This window comes from Helicoverpa armigera, chromosome 4 (genome assembly GCF_030705265.1).
Source record: "Helicoverpa armigera isolate CAAS_96S chromosome 4, ASM3070526v1, whole genome shotgun sequence".
NCBI classification, from domain to species: Eukaryota; Metazoa; Arthropoda; class Insecta; order Lepidoptera; family Noctuidae; genus Helicoverpa; species Helicoverpa armigera.
Window position 1 is genome coordinate 10381926 of NC_087123.1, and position 27308 is coordinate 10409233.

At 35.1% G+C, this 27308-nt stretch overlaps 1 protein-coding gene across 1 annotated transcript in view; it reads right to left on the bottom strand.

Moving 5' to 3' along the window:
- LOC110375007 (uncharacterized) overlaps positions 1-27308 on the bottom strand; it is a 41062-nt gene that overhangs the window by 7703 nt on the left and 6051 nt on the right. The gene's annotated exons all lie outside the window — the stretch shown is intronic.

A 27308-nucleotide genomic window follows, 5' to 3' on the forward strand; every position in this document is an offset into this window, starting at 1 on the left:
AACAATAAAAAATACCTATGTTTATTTTTCCCCATTATTATTTATTTTGTTTAAATTACCTACGCAACGTTTTATAGTTAGCAACTAAATTCAATGAATAGTTTGTCGTAGTACTTTCAAGTTTGTTGTAGGTACACAGTTGTGTAACTTAAAAGTAATATTTTAAATGTCAGTGCGAACACGGTTTACAACCGCGAGTCGCAAGCGCAGCTCAGTTAGGTAACCAACTTGATTATTTGTATGTATTTTATTCTAACAATATAATGTACTACACTGAAAATCTAATTGATAGATCAGTGCCTAAAATTGGCCTGTAGATACCAAGTTGGCGTTGCCAAGACAGATCGCGCCCAAGTTTAGGACTAAGGTTTTCAAACAGGGGTACAAGATTAGGTACATGTTCGCACCGGAGAAAACTCTAGTAACGGAACTGGGAAGATAGTCGATAGATATATAATATGATATAGTCGGTAGATAGATAATTGGAGCTAATAAACTCCTACGCTTTCACACAAAAAAGGCATAAATTAAGTACCAACAATAAAACGCAATAACATAAATGTCAAACGGTGCATGATTTCTTTTTTCATGTGACAACACTCGAGTACAGTCGACACCCGATACGTCATGTCACCCTCGGCCCGGATACGCGCGGTAAACAGCAATGGCCGAACATCCTGGCTTTTGTCCACAAAACCTGTATTACCGCCATTCGCAATTACTGAGATTACTGGACACAAGCCGACTCGTTTTGTTTCGTACTGCATTATTTTGTTATTGTTTGATTATTGTTTAGGTTTAATGTGAAAAGGCAATTCATAACAATGCATTATGTATTTGTTAAAATGGTTTTTTATTTACATGTATTGTACATACTTTAATTTACTTATAAATTCCTGCTGCCTGCCTCCTGGAATGCAGGAAATTTACTTCACTGCATCCTGCCAATAATCATCATTCCATTTTCATTTATTACAGTTATGTTTGAAATTGTAGCCGTTATTTCAAATCAAATCTACCACAAAATGAATCCAAATGTAACAAAAGAAGAGTAATAGTAATATTATACAACTGGCAACTAAATAAAAAGTTTGAGAAAAAAGTTTCCAATGAAAAGGAGGTCATACTATAAAAAAGTTTCAAAAAAAGAACTGAAATCGAGAGCGTATCTGGCTGGCAGGCTGTATGCGTCCAAAGTCCAGTGCCTCGAGTGAGTCATGGCGTACTAGCCGCGGTCGCGTAGCCGTGACCGTGTCTCACGATCTTTGTGTATTTACTTGTTATGTCACTACTTTTATTGGTTTTAGTAAGCCTTTAATGAGTACTAAGTTTTATTTGTACCTTTAATATAAGTCTCGAATAAATAAGTACTAAAACCACGGCATTTATAAAAAGAATTAGTTTTGTCATTGTCAGGGATCAACGTTCATCAGCAGAGGTCAATCAGAGCAGTTAACACTTGTCTCGCCAATTTGCTGGAGACCTGTACTGAATTCATAAAAACCTGAGCACCATTGGCACTCTAATGTCATGGCCATAATATGTAGGTAACTGAAAATCCTAGAACTACACTGAAACTAGTAAGTAGGTAGGTACACAATTTAACTGTAAAGTAATTTAAAATATTCGCTACTTAAAAGAAAATTCGTGAAAACATCAAAGAAACGGCTCAATTCTTTTAACAGACTTCCCAAAAAGTAGGAGGTTCTCAATTCGAATTCGTTTTTTTTTTATCAAGATGTCATCCAACAAAGGAGCCTTGTCCAACAAAGGAGGTTCCACAAAATAAAACAAGAAATTGTCGCCGACTCAACCTGATGAAGATGCGGGACAGACCAAATGACCTCGTGTCACAAAACAAAATAAACTAGTCTAGACAAACAAAACATGCTTGGAGTTCACATAACCACACTACAAGTATACTGCTTTGGTTACAAGATCTAAGATCTGCCAGTAAAATTGTAGGCTGTATATTTTGCAGTAGGAATTACGACGCTGACGTTAGATGGCGTACGTAAATGAAAATGTTCTCCGTAATAAAAGTCTCCGTTTTACAAGAATCTAGATTCAACGAAATACCGATATCTGGTAATGATATATTGTATCCAAGTTAAGAAAGATACTCTTAATTTGAACATAGAACTCCATCATAAACTTGCATTCATATTGCTTGATATTTTTTGAAATGAAAAAACTTATGAATAAGAGGAGAACAAATAAACATTTCTTTTTAGATAGATACTTCTCACATTTATTTATCAAACGCCTCGCATACTAAAGAGATAATCTAATTTGCGACCTTTACTTGCCATTTGGCACGGTTCGCCGACACTGGTAACCTCGTTCAGATGGCGCCACTGTGACCTTCCCGAACACCCAGTTCAACTTGACCTATTATCGAATAGAATCCAACTAATAGGTGTATACCTACATGATAGAGTGAATCATGCTATAATATAGTATAATATGCTTACACAGATTCCAAATAAAATTGGGGTAAGAGCAGGAGGATGACAATGATGCTAAGACAAAATTCAAAGGAGTGGTGACCATAGATCAAAAATGCATCCTCCCCATAAAAAATAAACCTGTAGGTCATGTCTTCTAACCCATATCTACATTCTTTATACCAGTAACTTTACTTCAAAAGCAAAGAAAATGAGTTACCTCTACGGATACAGAGAACCTCTCAGAGGTCAAACATTTGATCCTCTTTACAAAGTCGGTACCATATCTCTAGGCATATAACACTCCAATAATTTTCACGGCCAAACCGAACTAGATTGCGACGATTTAGCTCAAATCCTAGCGGTCGGTAATCGATAAGCCATTGCGCTCGTGACCGCAACAGGATGGACGGCAAGTGGTCATTTTGTGACCAGTGCAGTCACAAAATGGCGTATATTGGACCGTGTCGAATGTGATGGTCAATGTGCATTATTGTGTGGACCACGTCACACCAATTACCTCTAAATATAATATTGTATACTGTATACTTTACATTCTGTCCCCCTATGGTTTAAAATTAAAAGCTTATTAATTCGATTTTAGTTCAGCCTAAGCAATGGTGATTTCAATAACGCGATAGACCGAACTATGCCAATGTACGAAGTATAAATACAAGATTCAGAACGAAAAGATCATTGCACATTGTATTTTTCAAAATAATAAAATGTTAATGCCTCTCCACAAAATTGTAGACGCTTGCAAAAAAATAAACGTAGCAATTTTCCCAGTAAAACAATCCCGCCAAATTCAGCATAATTTTAATCTCAGATGAATTATCCTGCAAAGGAGAGCGGTCAGAATGGTTTAACAATTTCAGCTAACCTATTAGCCGAAGGATTTTAGTATGCCATTAAATTAGGATCACATTTACGACGTCTCGTAGTTTTTATTGTTGGTCGGCTTTTACGAGGCTAGCAATGATAGCATGTTAGGACGAATCGTTTAAATGTTGCGATCCTGCAAAATGTTTAGCACCTCAGAAGTGTCAACGGCCTGGATTAGCTTCGAGCATCTAATTAGACTGAAGATAATTAGATTAGCAGTTTTTGTAGAATGACAATCGGCTTCAGACACTCGAAAAGTCATTTTGGCGCCGTGACTTCCAAACGTCGTTTTGTAATCTATTGCTAATCAATATTATTATCAGACCCAGAATTTAATGCATTTTCTAATATACTTAAACCAAATCTTATTAATACTAATATTGAAAAACCTTTATGGAGCATTGTTTACTTTTTAATACCATTTAAAGAGCCAGAGCCACCGGCTTTAACCGCAAGAAAAATAATGACAAAAAATCAATAACACTGGTTCAATGAAACCAGTAGATATTTAATTAAATATCAACAAGTTTTTTAACCAAGCACCACCTTGTGCCAATAATATTCTATAGAACCTTAAATTAACCGCACCTTAAAGAAAATATCACGTTAAAACATTATTATTCTGCATGAACGAACTAGATATAATCTACTAGCTGTTTTCCCGTGGTTCCACCCGCGTCCTGTGGGAACTACTGCCCGATCCCAGACAAAATATGTCCCATGTTATTCGGTGGTAATGTAGCTTCCCAATAGTGAAAGAATTCAAGAAAAGTCGTTTCAGTAGAGCCTTTACTTTTACATTTCACCTATCTTTTTTTTATTGCTCTTTATTATATTAGCTTAGACTCTAGGCAATAATGCAGAATCGTTCTCAGAGTAAGTAAAAACTCTTTGCTTTCCTAAAAACAAAAGTGTTATTTACTATTTCGCACGCGTATTCTTCACGCACAAGATCTACTTATTACCAAGCAGGTAGGTCATATGAAACGTGCTCGAGAACAGCAATTTTTTCACAGAAGGTGAAAATATGAAAAGATTAAGGTCACATGAAAATATCACGACATTGTACCTATATACTATAGACTATACAATGGGGCATTGTCGATTGGTCGTTATCTGTGGCACGTGAAGAGTAGCTGTCATGTAGAGCATAAATTACGGTTTTTATTGAATAGAATTTTAATTATAAATTAAGTATTTGTAACTATGGTTTATTAATAGAACAGGGGATTGTGCATTTATTTAGTAAACAGATTGATATTTGAGATGCTAGGTATTTGAGCCTATGCATTATTTCTTTATAACTACCTATAAGTATTTATATATGTATGTAAGTATTGAACCTTAGAAAATACTATATGCCTTTCTCCGTGTGCTTTCATTATTACTGTATCACGAATTGATCAATTTAATATCTATATCGTAACAACCGGCAAAGTTACTTTCGCATAACTAAAGTTTGCATGCAAAAGAACCACTAAAACAATTATCATGGTTGTTACTTTTACAATCCGTCAATTTACGCTCATGTTACGCAATTTATAAACATAGCCGTTTTTATGCCAATTATGCCGGCTTTTTATACGAAATAAATACATAGGTACATATGGTCTATTAGGAAGGCTTTGCAAAAATACATGTAACTTATTCATCCCTCACTCAAGATTTCAGTGAAAACGCGGGAAGCGGGTTTGAAATTCGAATCGCTACTTTTTTCTCACCTCAGACGTAGTGTTGTCCAAACAAGATCTCATATCGACGTAGCGTTTGTTATACTATGAATTGATATTGTTGACACGATTCGTCATTGTGCAGCCCAATGTTTATTCTCTATCGTTTAAACACGACGGCAATTATTACATGAATCCATCACATTCCCAGTTGCTAGTAGATTTAGGTAAATAGTTCTATGAAGCTGATTGACAGTGAAAGAGGAAGTTTCTAAAATGTTTATGCGATCTCCTTGTTCCATAACCTCGTTTTGGTCGCCATTTAAAGAAATAAGAACATAGTAATGGATGTGCATGCGGATGGACGGTGTCTTCCTATCTTCTTCCTTCCAAATCTAATTAGAGCAAAAGTTTGACAGATGAAAAGTGTAAAAATCGATCTTAAAGAATAAACAATTACATTTTGGCATAGGGTCCATGAGACATGGGCTCTGGCATCTATAAATAAGATAGCTTCATTCTAAGAGTTTCCTTAACAATTTTTCCATGACAAAATTGAAGGACGACCTTTTTCGTGGTATTTATTTTTATTCTTATCGCAGTCACGATAAATAAACTCATGAGGAGTGACAATCGTAAGTAGATAAGTATGCACACAGTCGAGAGTGCAAAAAACACTTATGTCATGATACCATAAATGTTATCATTTATTCACGTGACATTCACGTTGGTAGTTAATTTATAGAATTTCTCAGAGATATGGGCACCTACATAATTTAATAGCATTGCTTATATAATATGCATGTTGTGATTGGAGTGCAACAGTTGATAAAGAATGCAACGTATGTAGGCCACTGGGCCATTCTGTGTACACTACAATGGCCCATTTCCCAGTTCTTTTACCTTTATGGAAATGTGTAGGTACATATAAATAAATAACATTGACATTTATTATTGATACTAATGAAGTGCACGCGCATTTTTTAGAGCGAACTTATGAGGTAAAGAAAAATACGACGTTCTGCATTATTATTTTTAAACTTTCGTTATTTGTGGTTAAACCCCAAATAGATTAATAATATTTTTCCCCATTGACTAGCTGCACCGCAAGAATGACATCATTTTAATTGCCAGACAAAAAACAAAACAACATTTTTCATTGTTTTTCTTTGTGTAGGTATAAGTTTGTTGTTATTCCTGCAGTATCATTTATAATGAATCATATAATAAGAGGCGATCTACTGACCTCAATGTAGACGGTTGCACTGATATCGATCGCCACAAGAGTTATTGCTGTGTTGTAGCACATGCATCAATTTGCAAGCAGGATCGACTGCCCGCAACTGGGTTGCCAATGCTGTTATTTTTTGCAGCGCACCCATTGATTTTATGGTATCTATCTTATAAATTGCTTGTCTATTAGTTTTGTTTTTGTAATGTTGCCATCCGGATATGTCAAGACAGGATTGTATTGAGACGACAATGCATTTGTTTTGGCAAATTCATTGATTTAATCAATTGATAATAATTATCAATTAGAATCCTTTTAGTACAACAAACAACAAAGATATAAATACAATAGCCTAAAAAATAAATTGGAAACTTTTGCCGTTTGTTGATACAACACATATTAAATAATTGATGATTAGATATCAAATTGATTTCAAGGAAAACGAAAACAAACAGTAGGTACTATCTTATTTTCTTCGAACAAGAACGTGCACTTTATCTGAATAAATTACGTAGCATTGTGGCCAGAGTGCAACAGAAAAAGAAGTATAAACTTCTTGGAGAAGAAAGGGTTAATCTAGGTCATCTAGTGCTGAAAATAGACTTAGAAAAAGCTATTTTTATAAATGGAAGACTTGTGGTGTGGTCGTGAATGCACTCGAGTTGAAAAGTAGTGGGGTTCCGTAACAATCTTATAATGGAACTAAGTTTTTGTCGCTTACATTAATTAGTTCGGCTGAGGTATTACCATAAAGGAAAGAATGAAAGGTCGTTTGTGCCTCACAATGACCGGAACGAAGAAAAGTAAACATTCCTAACTAATACTAATTATACAGGAGCACAGTCAATGCCGTATGCAGAACCTAGTCTTCAATAACATCCAACGTTACGATCCTTCGTATAGGTAATGGATATTTAACAGTATACAATTATATTTAATAACACTAATTTCGTAAATGAGTATCGTTTTGTAAATTGCAACAACCTTTGCGAATTAAATACACAGTAGTTTCCGATAATCAATAAACTTTCACATAACCTATTGTGCATAATTTTAATAACAAGGCCTTATTAACATCCGCCATTTTGTTCCGCAACATTGATTAATCTCATTATCTATCAAAATTGTTTTGTACGAAGCTCCTTATAGATAGATTTTTCCTTTGCAGAAACTAACTGGAAACTTTCGCAGATATTAAATAATTCAAGAATACGTCTAGATGACGCCTATATCATAGGAATAACATTCAAGACAACCAGACATAAATAGAATACTTAGATTAGAACATGATTCGGTTAGAATGAACTTTAATTCGGATAGAATGAACTTTAATTCGGATAGAATTCGGTAAACCCGGCAACTAAGTGTAATTAAACTGGAAAATAAAATTAAAAGGCTAATACTGGCGCCTGACCTGACCAATGAAAATCAATGTAAGTAAAGAAAAAAATAATTTGAAAAAAATAATGACTCAATCAATTCATTCATAAATTACAAATGACGAATGTCATCATTAAATCAGTCTGATTCTCCAGATACCGGACACGTTAATAAGGCATCGACGACTTTTTTCCTCAATTAAACATTAAATAAACTGGTTTAATGACTCGAGTACTGTCGCTCGTTAATACCTTTGCTATTTTTAACTGTAACCGTCTTACCACAAAAACTTTTTAACGTCAGTTTAAGACTTGTCTAAAAAAATGTCAAATTATGACGTTGACATATGGTTCATTTTGGAGCCACATTTTTTTTAGACAAGTGTAAAACAGTAATTGTTAAAGTTTTTGTAGTAAGGCCATAAGTGTTTATTGTGATCTGATAAGTTTTCTTTTTTGTTTAAAAGTTTTTACAGCTGCTGAACTACTTTTTTTAAATATCTTCATTATCTGATATCCCATGACAGCCATTGGCATTTTTCATGATGGAAATTAATTGAATTATTAGTCTAAAATTGGAGAAAATACATAACTGCATCGCATGTCGTCGACTTAACAAAATAAGAGTAGAGGAATATTAAAAATAAAAACACAATAGACGTATACAAAGACAGTTCTCGATTTGCAAGTCAAAAACAAGTACCAACTTAAGAAAGTGAAAAGAAAAACAAACCAGAGCATAGTCTGCAATAAACCCTATTTCAAATAAAGAACACATGCATTGCCAGCTACAATTTGCGTTATTCGCGTGGTATCAAAGTGCTCGACATGTAGCTATAAGCACAAAATACATAGGTACAGAAGTCAATCTCATGTATGTACTTCACTTTTCATGCCTAAACTCGGCGGTCGCGCTAGGGTTGTCAACTGTTTTATGCGCATAAAACTAACGTGGTAGTGGTACTCGTATCTAATTGTTTGATGTATTGTTGAGAATAAAACAGGAAAAATGAAATATAAACTTTTTGACTTTCTAATGCTATACAGCGATGAGGAGCAATTTTTTGATGCCCTATATTAGTTTTAAGTTGTATATATATATAAGTTTATTTTATTTTCAATTAATGTAAATATTTTGTGAATAAATATAAACCAATAATAATAAAATATTTAATGTGGCATACAAGAGGTTAATAAACACTTTCAACGGAAATTCGTTTGAACGAGATACCGTTTTTCAGAAACCGCAATTTATAATTTTGTTATTCATACATATATACTTACCCTACTCGTTACTTGTGAAAAAAATATTTTTGTATGTAATGGGTTGGTACAGTCCCTCATCTAAGCTTGCTTCTACCTACAGAAAACTTGATGTGCGAGTTTTATTTCGTCTACCTTACAACATAGTCTCGCCATGATCACAAAAATTATCAACTCCTACTAGCAATAATCTTTGAGGGTAGGTAGGCAGGTTCGCCTGGGTCGACACTAGCAAAACTTATTACGGCATTGGGCCAGAGGCCGCCGCCGGGGCGCTTACCTACCCACCTAACTGTACCTACCTACTGCGTTTATTAAACGAACCATCGAAATATGAGAAAATAAGTAGGTACATACTATAGGTAATACGGCAGGCTAAAAAAACGACAATTCACTGTTTATTGTTGTATAAAACAACCGTCAACTTGTTCAATTATAATACGAATTTTGTTGCTCCATTATTACTTTTTCTTTTGTTATTAAAATTAAAAATATTACAGTCAAATTACAGTTAGGTAGCTATCACAACGCGTGCACATTTATATACCTTTGTGTGACGCGCTTATCTCAAGAAAGCGGCAGCCGCGCTCGCGCTGTTTTGAGTTGTTTTGAGACAGCGCGTCTGTGAACACGCACACATAGACACCTTTGTCTGCGTGACTCGAACGCGCTTTGTATGTAGATTGACTTCTGTACCTATGTATTTTGTGCTATAAGTCAGGTAATACCGCCTACAATGCGCTCCATGTATGGCATAAAATAAAGCTGAGTTACTTCCATGGCGTCTTACAAGGCTTGGTTCAAGTGTTACGAATAAGCGGACTTAGAAGTTCTACATTGCATTCGTCATGTATTGTTGTAGGGCTTCGTTGCCTCATTGAAGACTGAGATCGAGGATCCCTGGAGGAACTGATAGGACGCCATGATTGATCGCAAGCCAAAGTGCTTCTTTGAGACATCCATTGTTAAGAGGAATCCCTGATCATTAAAATATTCCCTTTAAATTATTGATGAAACATAAAATGGACCACAAATCTGCTAAACATTTTTAGAATCAGATATTTTCGCACGTTGACAAATACGACTAGATTGAAGGAACACTCAATTTCGCAAGCCCTTTACTTACAAATCGCATATTCGCGAACAAAAAATCGCTACATCTCATAACAGGCGCTTGAGCTAGAATCACCGTCTCCCCACATCCGCAGGGTAGTCATTTGTGTCCATATCTGTTCCCCACATCCTAGCGAACGAATTAAATAATCTTATATCTGAGCTAACGCGACCAAACATGGCCATCAGGTATGTAACACTTTATTCACTACAATTATATAGGAATAAATAAATTGTTTAACCCTTTTATTTGCGACCACATGCGGCGAAGTTATGTTTTAGAGCAGTAGAAGTGGGTTTTATGTCCTGTATTTTGATGACTAACTCAATTCTCTTGTTGTAGGCACGTTACTTGAGATCTTTGTTCTGCTTAGCTGGATAACAAAAGTTGGAAAATGTAGGTACATGAAAACTCGATGGAAAATACTTTGAAAAATGGGTTAAAGATATCCTGCAGGAGTGCTATTACTCTTAACAGCTATACCTTTCCTTTAATACATTACAAAAACATAAGAGTAAACAATTAATTTTGAAATCTTTCGAGTACTAAGTACATCTTATTCTGCTGAAAACACCACTCAGGTTTTCAATACTCAATACTTTAATGCGTACCATAATGTTAACAGTTGGTATACAGGTAATTTATGTCACAATTATGGACCCTGTCGAGCACAGCCACAGCATATAAATACAATAGTAGGAGAGCGGAGGAAGCGCACTGAGTGTTTAATGCGGTATATTGCGGTATGTGGAATTGTAAGTTATTGATAAACCATAAACAGCTATCATAACACTTACATTACCAAATGCTACACGTTATTACAACCTTATTACCTCAAAACACATAACCGGATAGACGTAATGATAGAAATTAAATCAAACGACAACTCTAGAGCATAATAATATGGCGGAAAGCTTGTGGCGCCGATTTATAAATAGTTTTCAATAAAGTGTCGCCATTAGGTGTGCAGTGAGTAATCTAACTGGAAATAATTGACTCGTCCTTGCTGACAAATTAGTGCAGTGCAGTTTATCTTTATCTCTGCCTTTCTTTATCTTTAGAAGGGACAAAGATATATGGCTTAGCTGGTTTTGTCTAATCTGGTAATGTCTTGATGACAAAGATCTTCCAAATAGTCAACATCCTGTGTAGCTAACTCTTTTCATAAATAAATGAATTACACACAAATAAATCCATAGTTAGAACGCCATTTGTATAAAATTCTGTACCTATCTACTTATTTGGAGAACTCTCTTATTTTCCCCAAAAAAATCCTAAGAAAACTAAGAATTTCAAGTGACCAATCCAAGATGGTATTCTTCCTGTCTCAACAAGCAACGATAAATGTTAATCGCAGACATACCTCCTTAGCAGAAGTTTTAGGTCTTAATCATCAATATGACGAATACAGTGTACAAGATGAATCACCACTGTACCTTGAAAACTTTACCTTTTTTGCTATTATTATCTTGTTATATTATATTTAGGTACCAACGATGTATCATCCGTATAGACAGAAATCAGGTGATAAGGAGTATAATTTTGATATCCGGATTTCCGTCAGAAAACTATGCTCTGGTCTGTTTCAAACATAACTTTGGGCCTAGACATTCAGAATATGTAGTTATATTTATTAAAACCTCAAACCTCTTTGGACACAGTTATCCTCTATGGTAAAGGGCCGGTATAATACTTATTTATAACTGTAAGTAGGTACTAAATGAAAACGATATTTGTTACATTAAAGGGCAGACCTTAGTATTACCATCACGTGGCTCAATATACGCAAACTAGGCCTATAAGGGCATCGACAGACACACGCTGTCAGATGAATACTAATGTAAGCGACAAAAACGCTAATGTGCCCTCCGGATGTTTTAGACGGAATCATTGATTAGAAACTAAACAATGTAAATGCTTGCTCAAGATGATCTTTTGTTCTTGTACTTTTTTATCCTGTTTTGCCATCGAGTTCTATTAATAACACAAAAACCGACTATTATTCATTCGACACGTAAGCAAGAGTTTATTATTGAAAATGCAATGTATTACGAATTCAGATAATTATTATCTCAAGCTATTATTGTCCACGCGTTTCTCAATAACTATGAATCAGATTCCGATTCTGACCATTCGCGTCGTGAAGTTTATGCTCCAATTCGGGTCGAGTTTTTGCAGTTCTCAAAAGTCCTAAACAAAAGCCAGCTTACATGGCTTTAAAATTTCTCTGTCATTTACGTGGCAATTGGCTTACAATCTCGTAATCCCCAAACCGGTCGCCCCGGTGAAAAGTTCAGTTGTCCCGCATTCATTTTGCACTCGATCCGATCATTCGTCACGATGGGAATGTGAATTACACGTAATTACACCCCATACAGAAATAAACTACATTGTTCTGCGTAAAAACAAAATTTGAAAGCATATTACGCTCGAAAACTCTTGAAAGTGGACATTACATGTCGTTTAAGTTTTTCCGAAAATATTATCATTTCACCGTTATATTTTTTCGGGTTAATTGGCTCGTTATAAAAATAACGTAAGTGCCTATCTTCTGTTTATTTTTCCGGTAGAATTTACAGGTCGTAAGTTGTTTGTATGGGTAGTCCTGAAAATATTAATTGTTGAAACCTTTTCAGGAATACGACTGCAAAAGTTAAGCCATCAATAAACCTAATTTATAATTTTCCTTATGTAATTTGATACAATTCCGGAATGTGACGTGATAAAGAATTTTGCTGTGGAATAGTCTAGCAAAGTTGTACGCAAATAGGTAATGGGCATATGATATCAAATGAACATTTAATGCAGTGTCGAAGTATATTAAGTAACTTGGGGGCAAGCCACCGCAATTTCCTCATTATCTGTCAAACACATTTTCGTTCATCGGTTCACTGTGAGTGACAAGAGTAACATGTTTCGACGCAGTATTATTTACACTCAAACCATAACTTTTGACAGCTATAACTTTGTTTAATTAACTCGTTCAATAAGTCGCTTAATTTAAATTATGATTAAAAACAGGTTAAAGGGAAACCGTTCCATGTAACATAGGTATTACAATTTTCAAATAAAAAAGTTGAAAATTAAGTGTTAACAAACGTTTTAATTAAATTAACGCAGCAAAGCATAACATTTTTTTTAGAACACGCTTCCGTGTACTTACTTAAATAATATTATTTTATTGTTCTGTTTTTAATTTATTAGTTAATCTACAGAAAATAAAATAAAAAGCATCATTCATTCATGTCACTAGAATATTCTTTTAACCTTACTTTATCAGATAACAACAAAATAATACAGATGATTATCATCGGACGACCGACTCGAGTACTCGAATGTTTATCTCGGTATAATAACTCGATAACAGAATTCGCAGCAATTGATAAATTCGTGAAAATGACGGAGTAAACATTGATGCATTTGTTGTTTGATAAGCATTTACTTATATTAAAAAAGGAAATCTTACTTATTTTTGGATAGAACGTCACTTGTTAAATGGTTTTGTTTCACACTTCTGAAAGAATCTGCCTATCATCTACCTATTCAGATGGAGTAGGTACCTAAATAAATATGATGCTAGCTACATCATAAGAAAGAAGGTCTGTTGGTATTATATGTACATATGATATCAATTAAATTATACTCTGTTGTTGTTATTCTTACACCAGACAATAGCAGACCAGTATTTGACAATAGAAACATCTGGGCGATCAATAAAGTCTACCACCTGACACCTTTTTAGCACGTGTTTAGGAGGAAAGGTGTTTCCTCTCATTGTTGGGCCAAAAAAGTGTTTAATAACTTCCCACGTACCGTTCGAGAACAAAATCTAACGAGTTCGTAGGAGTTAATCAACTATTATAGCTAACTGATAAAAATGACAAAAATAGGATGCTTCAATACGCTCCTATTCCTGAACTTTGATAAAAACTCCAAAGCTACCTGTTCAGAAATATTTACAGAACTACGTTGGAGTGTTTGTCATCTGTATTCACGATAAAGATAAGTACTACCAGTAAACACCAACCCTATAATCACAGAACGGCTAGTCAACAATTTCAGGTAAAAACAGCAAAAAAACGCAAATCATCCAATTTTGCGATTACCCAGCTGGAACACTACAATCACGGAATCTTTTATCTATTTACCAAGCTAACAACCAACACGAATTTTACAAAAGCATTGCAATAACTAACGTAAAAAAGTAATGCCTATTAATATAAACTTCTTACGATTTTCTTTTGTTGCCGCCATCTTGGTACGGCAGTTGGCACCAAGAAGTTTTTGTTAGGTTATTTTTATGACCAAATCAGCAACGACTTGCTTCGGGTAATGAGTAATGAGTCAAATAAAGAAGGTGAACTTATACGCGCCGTTAGTTTAGTTCAACACTGAATGATATTGTTCGAGTTGAAAGTTATGAAGATACTGGGAAACTGTAATATGTTTATGGTCTATTGAACCTTTCGCTAACGCATAAAATATAAGACTCTCTTTGTATTTCTTGTTTGAAGTCTAATTTGTATCTCTAGTCTCTGCGCATTTGTGCAAATGAATGTGAGAACCTACTTTGAGAAAGACGTAGGGAGAAAGATCAAAGAAAAAGTCGAGAAACCACTAAAGGCAAAGAATAAATAATTTACCTGCTCTTTTCCATAGTTATAAAGAAAATATGGTATAATAAAGCCATGATCCAACGTCCGAACAATAAGCTGGTACCTATTGGGATTGTGAAGGCAGGAATGCAATGTGCATGCCCGGCTTCCATAATGAAAATGAGTGCGGTACCCGTCACGCAGCCCAGGCGCTAACCGTTACTTAAAAACAAACATACTCTGCTAACAAATCACGCCAAAATAAACCTTAACATAAAGCAATAAATAAACAACGCTATTACTTCATATCTTTGTAAAACAACTCGAGTGTAAACACCTTATAGAGAACCATACCACATACAGCAGAGAATTATCGATCAATCGAACGATTTTTCTTCGATGATCGGTGCGGAAAATTATTCATTTATATATCGTTTTATGGCCAACCATATCCTGTACGGCAAACTTTATCGTCTCTTGTCTTTCAATGACAAATGGAAATGCTTTATTTAACGATTCTTTTTCAGTTATTCATAAATTCCAACGAGTAAGAGAAGATCTACAGCGATTGGATCCTATATTTACAACGAGGAGGGTGATCTTATCTGCCCTTAAAATATCTCTTTGTAATGGTATATTTAATTTGGTGACATCATATTCAGAATATAAACCAGTTTTCAAAGAACAACAACTGACACACTTCTGCCTTTTAATCCCTTTACACCCTTTATTAATAGAAGCATTATTCTGGTCATCGCCACGAAGTTCAGAAACCTCTTAGCAAACAGATTCTCACAAAGAAGTTTTTATATCATTACAAAGTAAACGAGTATCAATACCAGTATTTATACCATCTAATGCATTGTAAATTGTACATAATGCATCACCTGCAACTGCAATATCTTCTATTCAGTAAATCGCTCAGGTCTTGGACCGGTTTCCCTGACATGGTCCTTAATAACAGCTGCTATATGAACATTGTGGTAACTGGAGATGATCAAGGAATTTTTGCGCTTTATTTACAACAAAAACGTACGGATACTCCGATGAATAAAGTTAAGTATCGCGAACCAGCAATCCGTCATTCTTTTTTCTCTCTAATTATCGTAATTCGTGTTTTTCTGCAAAAACTGTATCTGATTCTTGTAGGTAATGAGATTTTACTTTATTTATCTTATAACCACCTGATCTATTCCATTCCAAGTTCTGTTGCGGTTTTTATTGGAATCATTAGAACGTAGAAAAAGCTGACCGCTAATAATTAAATAGTCATTGAGAAGTAATGTAATAAATTGTGTTCAGCTTGTGTCATTATGGCGATGTTGTTTTGTTTATGTGAGTCATAAACGATATGAATGTTTACAAAGGCCTCAACCGCTTCTGAACTGTCATCGTCCATTCATATTTCTGTCCACGGCAGTAAATCTAAAGAGAAATAATACAATTAATCGTTTTGCTTTCTTTGACCTGAAAAAGCTTAATAAATGTTGGAAGCGATGTGTGATTTGAAAATACAAAGGCTTGATGAAAGTTGCGTAGGTATCTCGTATAATCTTTTTTTGCAATCTTTTTCATGACTTATCATTTCATAAATCTAGTTAACTTCATGATTCGTTTCTTTATTTCCAAGGCAACCACTATCCAAAGTATCTCACTGATCATCACACACCAGTAAACAAATCTTTTTAGAACCAAAGACCCGAATACCACCAACGTATTTCGTGGAATTTCAAAAAGCTAACCATAAATTATTTCGTCTTCATGCGGGCTCGCCGCATTGCTTTACTGTTTGTTATATCTACCGGAGAAAATATTTCTCCTAGCTTGTCTGTTCTGATAACTATTTATTATCGAAATTGGTAAGACTTTTGATTAATGACCGTGGCCGTGACTGTATAATAATTACATCATCAGCTTATTGGAACAGCTTTTCTTGGTCGGGCGCCTATTTCTGTTCCCTGTTCTCTTTATTATCATTTGTTTCTCGTGAGTTAATCTGGTATTCCAAAGGCAATGGATTTGATTTCCACTTTTAAATGATTGGACCGGACTCGATAAGGACAATCAGAGTACATAACATAGGATGTTGGTGAAACGCAACAGCTAGTTAGTTAGTTAGCTAGTGCGTAATAATTCAATAAAACTCAACAACAATTAAAATACCGGCCGTTCTTGCAACACAACACACCTCTTTACATCGTGTTTCAGTGCAGAACGAGATTTTAAAGGAGATGGTAATGCTTATTGTATGCAAACTCCGACGATCCCGAAATCGATGCCGTCTGATTGAATCTCTTGCTTGCAGAGTTGCTCAATGTGACGAAGACCATGACATGTAAAAAGAGTTGTTTTGTATCGTTACAGGTATTTACGGCTTCAGAGTAAATAGAATTTCAATAGCAAAGAAAATAACTGTATTTGTGGAATAATAAGTTCAATAGCAAAGAAAATAACTGTGTTTGTATTCAGTGGGGATTATGTAAACAAAACAGAAGGAAAAATCCCGATAGACACATTCTTCAGGAGAAAATGTTACCATTTCATCATTCTTTAGGCCTTTCTCCGTCATTTAACCATTCAGTATCTTTCTATTGTCTGTTACAGGCATGCAGGTGCACAATCAGAGACATTCCCGAAGCCTTGTTTGATGATTAAGAAAAGAAAATCATCTTCAATATCTTACAGTACTGCACTTTCTCGTCAGTGAGCTGCGAATTCCCTTCTTATTAGATAACGTGCTGACCCGCGACCCCGGCATTAAGCAATTTAACCCATTAACAGAAGTATTCCGTTGATTCTCGCAATCAACTGCTGCGCCATACTGATTGATTGACACAGCTCAGATGGATTTAGAACTCCTTGCTTTGATAGACGTTTTATCAATTCTGTAATGTCATCTAGCTTTTGTATCATGATCCGCTTTAATAGCGATAAAAATGATAGTGCTTTTGAATTCATAGTGAAATGTATGGTAAATGCAAAACCAGAAAATGGATTTCTGTGGTGACTCTGTATAGCAAAAAAACTACATACCCATTGCAGCGAAAAATTGGTCTACATCACGAACATATTTTTGTGGTCAAAGCTAATAGCAGTAATGTTTTGGGATGATGCGGAAGACAAAACACAGCTTCCACTTCAGAAAATCATCGTGAATGAGCCTTAAATGGTAATATTGATGTAAAAGTGAGGCAAGATTTGTTGGACAAACAGGCATCGGTTCACATTCAGCCCAGAGGTGCACATAAGCAATAACGCGGCAGTCACGATTCGGTGTCGAATGAACACGTGTTGAAGAACTGGTTTGTCGGGACGAGTAACGTTCGATACGAAGCCAATGCTCCTACCAAACACCGGCCCATAATTATGGGAGCTGCTTTTTAATGAATTCAGACTCATTTGTTCTGTCATAGGCAGACTGGCCGGAGATCTTGTCAATTTTGACAGCCGTACGCTCTACGATCGATAGAAAAGTCTTTCGTTCCAAACAGAAAGCATCAGATCGGTCAAATCTATTTTCGGCTTTCATATTTTGTTCCCTTTTAACGTTTAACTGTTCTGCGTTTTCAATGTTGGAAGTTAAAATGTTTATTATGTATGCCACGTTAAAAACCAGCTGCCTACCTAATCCCTGCCCACAAAACAAGCTGATATCCAGCTTAACTTGTACTAGCTGTGGGTGCCTGTATGAATAGTATGCATTGCATTACAGATAACGGTACGTAGGCATGCCCGCATCGGTTACGCAACAGATTATGCCGTACAATGATAGACTTGGTCGATCAACCGGGAAGGTCGTGAGAAATGTTGATTCATTACTCGGTTGTGCAGCGTTCATTTGAATTTGAACGCAGCGTTTATGAGGTGTTAGCCCGAGTATAGAGTCGGCTGAGATTTATAAATGGAACGTCATTTAGGATTGTTTTTTTTTGTGTTCTAATTTTAAATTCCATTTTATTGGAATCAAAGTCATAGACATTTTTCTTTAGGTAGGGAACTTTCAATCCCACAGTTATATTAAAAGCAGGTTATTTTTGCTTTTGTTCACAAAGCCGTAAATGACATTGCAATCGCACATCCAAAGTGCAGTCTTGTTCATTTATGCTCTGCAATCTTTTTGTGGTCAACCTTTTTTGTCGTGTTCCAACTGCAAGTAATTTAAGAGATTCTGACACGAATTCGCTTTGTGCTAGTGAATATTACTTATACATGAAATGATGCGTCATCCATAATAAATATGAAAGGTGCGATTTAAAGATATGCCGCTGCGAATGTTATGGATTTTATTACAGAAATACTATTCGGTCCTCACGTACACATTTATTATTTTTATTAAACTTTGCCGCAAAAAATCTTACTACTATGTTATTAAGTTTGATGGCTTTATATTTATTTTGTCATCATCATCGGCGTATTCATTGTCCCACAGTCGGACGAATACTTATTTTATTATATTCAGTATTTACATACAATAATTTATTTATTTTTATTTCTGATAAAACCTACAGCAGTTTTACCGACTGTAATGGCTGGTATCTGAAGATTTTCCGCTGTATATTCCGAGTTTTTGCTGACGATTTCTGTTTTTATTAAGGACCTTGTACTGGTCAACTGTTTGAAATGTATATCCGAATATATGATCACGATCAATGATAAAAATTAAACTGTTCACAGAAGCGAGTCGCACTTTCACTGGTAGAAAAGAAATGCTTAGTAATTATAACCGAGATGCGTGAAAGTAGGTAATTTAGTTTGTGTTTGTTGTCACGATAAGATTTGCGAGTCATTTGTTTGTCTACAATGTCGATATAATTTATTGTCTATGACGTATAATCTGTCACTTGGCACACCTCTAAAAGAAACGTCACATGTTTGCTTTTGAGGCAATGTTAATAAAAAAAAGCAATTAAAAATAGCGAAGAACAGTCTATCTCTATTACAACAGTATTCTTGCCACTGAAACGTTTAATTACAATGTATGCGTGGAACGGAATGCAATGTACACATTTGCTAACATCATTACCGCATTCCGTTACGGTTTTTGGTGTTACAATATTAACTGCTTTTGTATGTTTTAATATATTTTGATGAGGCATAATATTTTTCCAACATGGAAGATTCTTCTTCTGTATTCTTCTTCCATTTATTACCACTTATTACATGGAATTCTCACTTAAATTGATACACAGATTACTTACCTACTGACTGATGAAATAATTAATTTAAAGTTAATACTTTTTTTCAATGAATTTTATTATAATATTTACGTATTTTAGATTGAAGTTATAGCATTAGCAATTCATACGCATTGCAGGTTCTACTTCCGTGCGGAAGATGTGTGTGACCCATAGAATATGAATATTTTTTAACATATTATGAGAGAAATGCAAAGTGTTAGAGGGAATTTAAATAAATCTTAGATATGTATGAGAATATTTAAGTGCATTAAAGCTATTATGTCATAACATTATGTGACTTAATTTTCATATAGCAGGCGTCATCTCAAACATTATTCTTACATATTGAAAACGTTGAAAGGTGATCGCCCTCCTCTGAAAGCCTTCAAAACAAGAAAGTACTTCGTCCTCGAAGTTAAAGAGCCTTAGAATCAGTACAGTAATTAACATTCCGAGTCTACATTACTTTAAAATAAGTCTGACTTTTTTCAACATCAAATGTGCCGGCCATAATGGCTTTGGACGGGACTATCTACAAAAAATAGTGAGGTATGAAGGTGCGTCCCGAAGGTACCTTTTCTAAAAGGTAATCGCTCGGAGGTTTGGTTCCTTTTTTTCTTTTTTCGTAGAAGGCAAAGTCACAAAGAGTTGAGGCAGCTGTTAACTACAGCTGGCTAGTGGATCTATCTTTACGTTTTTTTAAATGTCACCTGGAACTAGAACCAAGCGGTTTCGCTTGCAATTAAATTAATATGCATTTTGTTGTTTTATAGAGGTATTATTATTCGCTTAAACAAAGCTGAAAACTATAGCTTTGTTTGAAGATTAAACACATTAATATTCTTTGGTATTGAGATTAGGATATCTTCCCGAAGTTGTGTGTCTTTTAGATCGACTAAAAGTATGTAGGTATTATGAAAGGTCACCAGAATTGTAACACAACAACAATAAAATAAATTAAAAAGAAATTACAATCGAACTTCTTTCCAAATGCGAATTTAATTTCACTCCAATTTCCCTTTCCTGCAATATAAGTTCCTAAACAAGGTTGTAGGTACTCCAATACCAACATTGCCGCAACATTAATCACAAAATCACAATTATTATTCACAACGGCCAGTAATAAAAAACCTTGTACGGAAACCCGACACTCATTACACTGTCAATATAAAGTATGTTTCTACAAACAATGCATATTTACTTCCTTAAAGACAAGCTTTGAAATGCCGAAAGTATTTGCATGTCGCGTCCAACAAGAATGTATGTGCGAAATAAAAACCAACAGTTTAAAAGCATACCTAGTAAAAATCATTACAGGTAATAAATTCGAGTGTATATTGGGGAAAAGACAACATAATTTTCTTCCTCAAGTGAGAGAAACGAAGATAAAATCAAGAGACAAAATGTTGGCGCCCTGTCGATTTACGTGCATAAAAATACATAAGTGAATGCAAATATGTCTGCTTTTGCTAACATTGACAATGCAGATTACTTTCTTGTTTCCTTGGCCTGGTGTACTTGAAAATGCGGTATTGTCCGCCTCGTCTACAATGTGACGGATTAGTAGCACAAAGGAGGACTTTGCCGCGTGAATGCTATGCTTTATGCCTGTTCACTTGCAGGTTGAAAGAATATAGCTGCAAAGACGCTAAAATTAGACGTGGTCTAACTAGAAATATTTTGTTTGTTTTTCAGTTGTCTATGGAATTCAAGGAAATTGAAGCTTTCATTTTTTGCCGGGAAATTCTAAATAGGTGAGTTGATTTCCAATTTTGTAGGATATAAGTGGAAATCGTATCTATTCACACCATTGACGTAAACAACTCCAAAAATCCACCGGATTCAAACCATTTATCTACCTACCATGACAAAGCCGGAAAGCTTCTTAAAAATCATAAAAATGGTGCCGATTGATATGAAAATGTGACTCAAAACACTTACTCATCAAGTAGAAGCATATCTTTGATATCAAATATTTTCCAATGACGCTTAGAATAACTTAGTTTATGCCTATAACACGTAAACACTTAGCAATTCTTCAAAATCCAAGTATGCACTCAACGTCAGTGGAGAAACGTGGCCGTATCACATTTCCTCCTAGATAATCGTTTTATCATAATTGTATAACGTATAAATAACGCTAAAGTGTCTGTTTACAACAAATATATTGTCTAACAAAACGTGCCTGATTTATTGACGTAACGTAGGAAAATTCTGAAAGCATGGACGATTGTTCTCAGAATAGGGAATGTTGGTTTTAGAAAAGAGGCAGTTTATAAACTCATTTCAACGTTAGAAGGAATTTGGATAGACTTGAAATATTGTTCAATGATCTGTGGATTCAGATTCAACCGTTTGTTTACAGCTAGCTTAATTTTATTGTTCTACAAAAAACTTCATGAAAATTAGGAAATTCTGGGACTAAAAACAACTATTTCTGAAGAATTTAAATATATTTGTGTTAAGATAAGTAACTTCCCATCCTAAAGACCGAGTAATCACGAGGCCCATCTCTCTCATCTTACTCATTTATCATCAATGAAAACTGCCCGTTCATTAAAATAATCGACTAAAATATCTAAATAGCACACACTCAAAAATATTTGAACATTGTAACTAGATTAATGGCGCGAATGTTCTTAAAACCGCTAGTTCAGTTAATTTGTGACCTTATTCGATTGCACCACTCCTAAGTTTATCGGGAGAATATAGGCCAGACTGTCGTAATGTACTTCCAATAAACATTGTGAAAACTTTCGATTTTTATTACTGACTGCTTTTTGTTATACAGAATGTACTTGCTTGTGCAATGTGCGTACGAGTGAATAAAAATATACGATGTGTCTGACTAAAGTAATTTTATGTTGCGTAAATACGCGTACTGCCGTTAGGCTTAAACGTGATGGCGTGAACCTATGACAGTTTAAGCCTAAGGTATTAGGAGCTACCCTTTTGTTTTAGAGACAATAACGTAACTCCCCCTTAAAATGGAATATCAAACACATGACCGAGGAGACCGATTAGCACAATTTAAATGGTGACATGTATGGGCAAAATGGACCTACCGTCGAGCTTAGAAAATAAAGGACAATTTAAAAGTAATTTAATAAGAAATAATCGTTTCCTCATTTCACGACACGATGTTATCTCAGATGACTAATCGCAGAGAAAAAAATGCTAATAATCGGAATTAATTCAATGCGTCTGCTTCCTCTCCTCACGTATCGTTACGAAATTGATTATCGCATGCAAACTAGACAAAACCCAATAGGAAACATAGTTTATCATTAGTTTAGACAATTTTTCCCATTCACCTACATTATTTCTAAGCATAACGATGTGTGTTGCAAGATTATTTTATTTTGTAACGCGTGGAAGTTATTGCGCGCGCACGTATGGCTGCCAATAAAGAATATTGCAATACTCGCAACTTTGGTTTGCAAAATTAACTTTTATCATACTCAGTCATACTCATTATAATGGGCGTATTGTAAGTGAGTTTGCTACGCTGTTAAACGGTTTACGGATTTTCTTTGAACATATTTGACGCTGGCTTCGAATATCACAGCATTAAATGTTTGTCAGGATGCTTGTTTCTCTTTACGCAGTAGGATGATTTTCATAGATTTTTTTTTACTGGCGTTAATAAGTTCTATCTTAATTACTTATGGCTCTCTACAACAGCTGTAGCTAAGCGTTCTTTAAAACTACTGGCAAGTACATTAAGGTCAGTTGAGCCTATTCATTTCCCGCGCCATTAGGCCTAGCCGCGCAGCCACTTTCAATGTCCCGCGTCCACAGTTCTTTACACCCAAGATTATTCGCATGCTAATGTGGAAGCCGGCGAAAGTACATTGTCTTGACACTTTCACATTAACATGCAGACATAATACCTTCGTACAATTTCCTGGAAACTATCACGATAAATTATAACTGTGTTTAGCATACATAGGCTAAGTTTTTATTAACGTATTGTCTGTATGCGGAAGATCTTGCTTCATGCCTGGTCACGGCATGGTAAGTTCATGTCCATAGTTTATTTTAAAACAATGGTTGGACTCGACAATGTTTAGTAGACGCAGTTATTGTGCTGCAAATTAATCATTGCTTTTCTTTGAGTCTTAATTTAATTACGGAAATAATAACATTTGTTGTGACTATGCTGATGTTTGGACCATTACGCGAGTTGCCAATTTGAGAAGTGCACTTTTCGTAATTCACCTTGGGGCAGTTCAAAATGTTCTGCATAGTTAATGATAATAGTTTTGTTATTACACTTGTACTGTCCAATTTGCAATACCAGGTCTATCCAATTATGTCATACTCTATTACGCTTGCAAACTCAAGTCATTAGCATCAGATAATCATCATGCCATTACCAAACTTACGACAGTGTTGCCACACTTGAAATAAGTCCGGTAAATGTGTAGATATACGAAAAAAGTGTGTACCTAATTACTTTTGTGTGCAATGCGTTGTTTAAAAAATATGTCTCACAATGGCTCAGGATTGTAAAATAATCAGCTGAAACTGTTTTGTTACGTTTTGCTGTCATTGACATGTAATGAAATCACCATGATTAGTTTTATCTTTATTCAACAAAATAAATCGTAATTATGATAAGCATTTAGTTATTGTTGCTGAGTGACTGAGTGACAAAAGGCTTAAGTCTTCAGCTATTTAACATCAAAGGCACCATAGACTTTCCCTGTGTTGTGTCACTCTGTGGCTTCTGAACAAAATGCCGTTAAAGGGATTTGTCTTTTATGGGTTTCTCCTCGGAGCAAGTTCTTTGTCAAACGCAGGGACAATAGACGACGATTTACTTAATAGTTTTTTAAACTGTTCAATTTGTCTTAGAACACGTAAATTGCGACGCCACTGGGTAATATTATTAGGCCAGACACATTAGAAGGGGCATTCTGCTACTAAATATTTACTGTATAAAAGTTTTTTTACAACAAATTATAAATCGTATAATTATTCAACAGGTCATAGACCAGTGATAAATATTTACGAATATCTCGATGTTACGTTGAAATATGTTTACATTTCCGACAAAATGTCTTATCTTAATTGCATTAATCATCACGAAACGTGTCTCAAACACATTAAAAGCGGGGAATTCAGACGAAGTGTCGTATCAAAGGTTTCTAGGACAACTGTCAGCTAGTAAGGAAATGTAAATAAAGAGGAATTAGCAACTAATAAATCCTCCAAATAAGGATGTACATTCGTCCTCAATTTGGAGCACTTATTGAATAATTAATTGCTAATGCTGTGCTGTTATCACAAGGACTTGTCACGTTTGCTTCCTGTAATTTCCTCAATTACGCTTATTAATAATACACTTTATTTGCAAGGTAGACTACAATGGCAGTGGATAATAAAAGAAAATTGAACAAATTGGTATTGGTTCTGTATTTTTTCAGCCATCAGATAACTTTTTTCAGTCATCAAGATAAGCTATTTTATCAGCGTCTAATCTAAGTCCATCAGATAACAACTCCGAAACGTACTGTCATGAACTCATGATCCTGCCTAACAAGGCAAAAAAGAGTTGACTTGTGAGAAATACATCAATCTTAACAGCTCCGGCGATACTTAGCACATAAGTTTATTTTAAGTACAGAGGAGGTCGGTCCTTTGTCTATACTATACTAAGTACTAAAGTAACCCTCCCGAGTCACGACGTTAACGACTGTGGACCGGCGTGGGATGATACGCGGATAATGCCTTTTTATCTTTCCTTTTTCTCTCAGATCAAGGGCAGAGTAACAGCCAGGTTAAATAAGAGTATAAACTCCAAGGATTCTAAGAAAAGGTCATATTACATTGTACAATAAATTTTAATGGATAACTTAATGTGGTTTAGACAGCGTTACATTTTTATGAGTTGCTTTCTCATTGTACAAGTTGTTAAATTGAAGTTTAGTTCGTACACGAAATAATAAAGCGGATACTGCTACTTATACATCCTCTTGATTAATGAAAACTCTTTGTTCCACTCTATATTCAGATCCCAAAGGCGGTGTAACATTAATTGGACTCAGTATTAGAGACTACATAAAAAAGGGTCAACAACCTTGTGCTACGTGCAGGTATGAAGAGAATCCTCTATTTTTTTTTACTTTTAGGGAATAATATTCTATTGTCATACGAAGTTCGCGCGTGATTTGAATTTTGATTTTAGAATAGATTAAATTCGGCACAATGCGTGGTTGTCTATTAATTTTATACTACGCTACGCTTTGTAAGTAGTTAATAAATAAATGCTTAAATGTCACATTGGATGTTGATAGCACTATTATTGCATTTAAATTAATCTCTAGTGATGTTGGATTAAAATTGAAATAGGCTTCATTGCTAATATATTCTGGACATGTTTAAACAATAGATGGGTAGCGCCACTGACAGAACAATATGAATGGACAACAGAACTATGGTATGGACCTTTTCGGTACATCGTATCTAGGCAGATAGGTACAACCATAATACTACTTTGTTACAGAGGGTAGGTTCATATAGTAGAGAATAGTTTGAAAATATTAAAATATCCAATTAAATTGTGAAACATAAGTGTTCCGTTTATTAATCAAGTCTTATCTAGACAATCGATTCAAGGATGCATTTATTTCTAGTTCAGAGAAGTGTTATGTCTCATTTGATACGTTATCTGTTTTATGACGCGGCGGTGAGTGCCAGCACTGTGGGATAAACTGAGCTTCATTTTATTTTATTACTTTTCTCTTGCTACGGAACTCTTTTGTGATAGAACCTTCAACTTTTAAGGCCTACTCTGACACATTGTGTCCCAGTACTATAATGACAAAGCTATGCTATGTACGCAGTACTGTAGGTTTAAATTAAGAATATCCTCGCTGCCTCTTTTTGGGCAGTAGTTCGACGAAACGCAAAAATTTCCTCAACCTTGAGTTTTGTCATAGATAAGATTTAATTTAACAACACGAAACGTAAGTGCTAACAGCTTAGGTAAAGTAAGCAAATACAGCTGGGACTACGTGATGATGTGACACCTCACGTCACACGTGAGTAGGTCTAGGTACGTGACATTTTATAAACATAGGTAGAGAATATTAGGAAATGTGGTTACGATTTTAACCTTTCAGTGTCAGGTAACCTCACTGGCTGATGACTTTGGAGCAGATTCAATGCCAAGAAATATTCGCTATAAACTTTAGACATGATAGGAACCATTTACCTACTTCCATTCGTTATTGTCTTTGGGGTATCTCCAAAACATAGATTGATATTGACAGATGTCAATTTCAAATTGAAAATAGAATCGCTATCATATAATATTATCAAATCACCCGTGTGGGTGGTATCTTAGCAAATTGTGAACCTTCATTCTTGTTCATTTTGTTTCCAACATCTATATTTTTGCTGTAAAATTAATGCGGCTTGCCAATTCTAGGCGGGTTTCTGAGTGCTTTCTTCTTACCCATCTAACGAAATCTCGTTCGGATTTAAATTCACTTTCGATGCTATTATTATTAGCTAAAACTATACGTAACATCTTGATT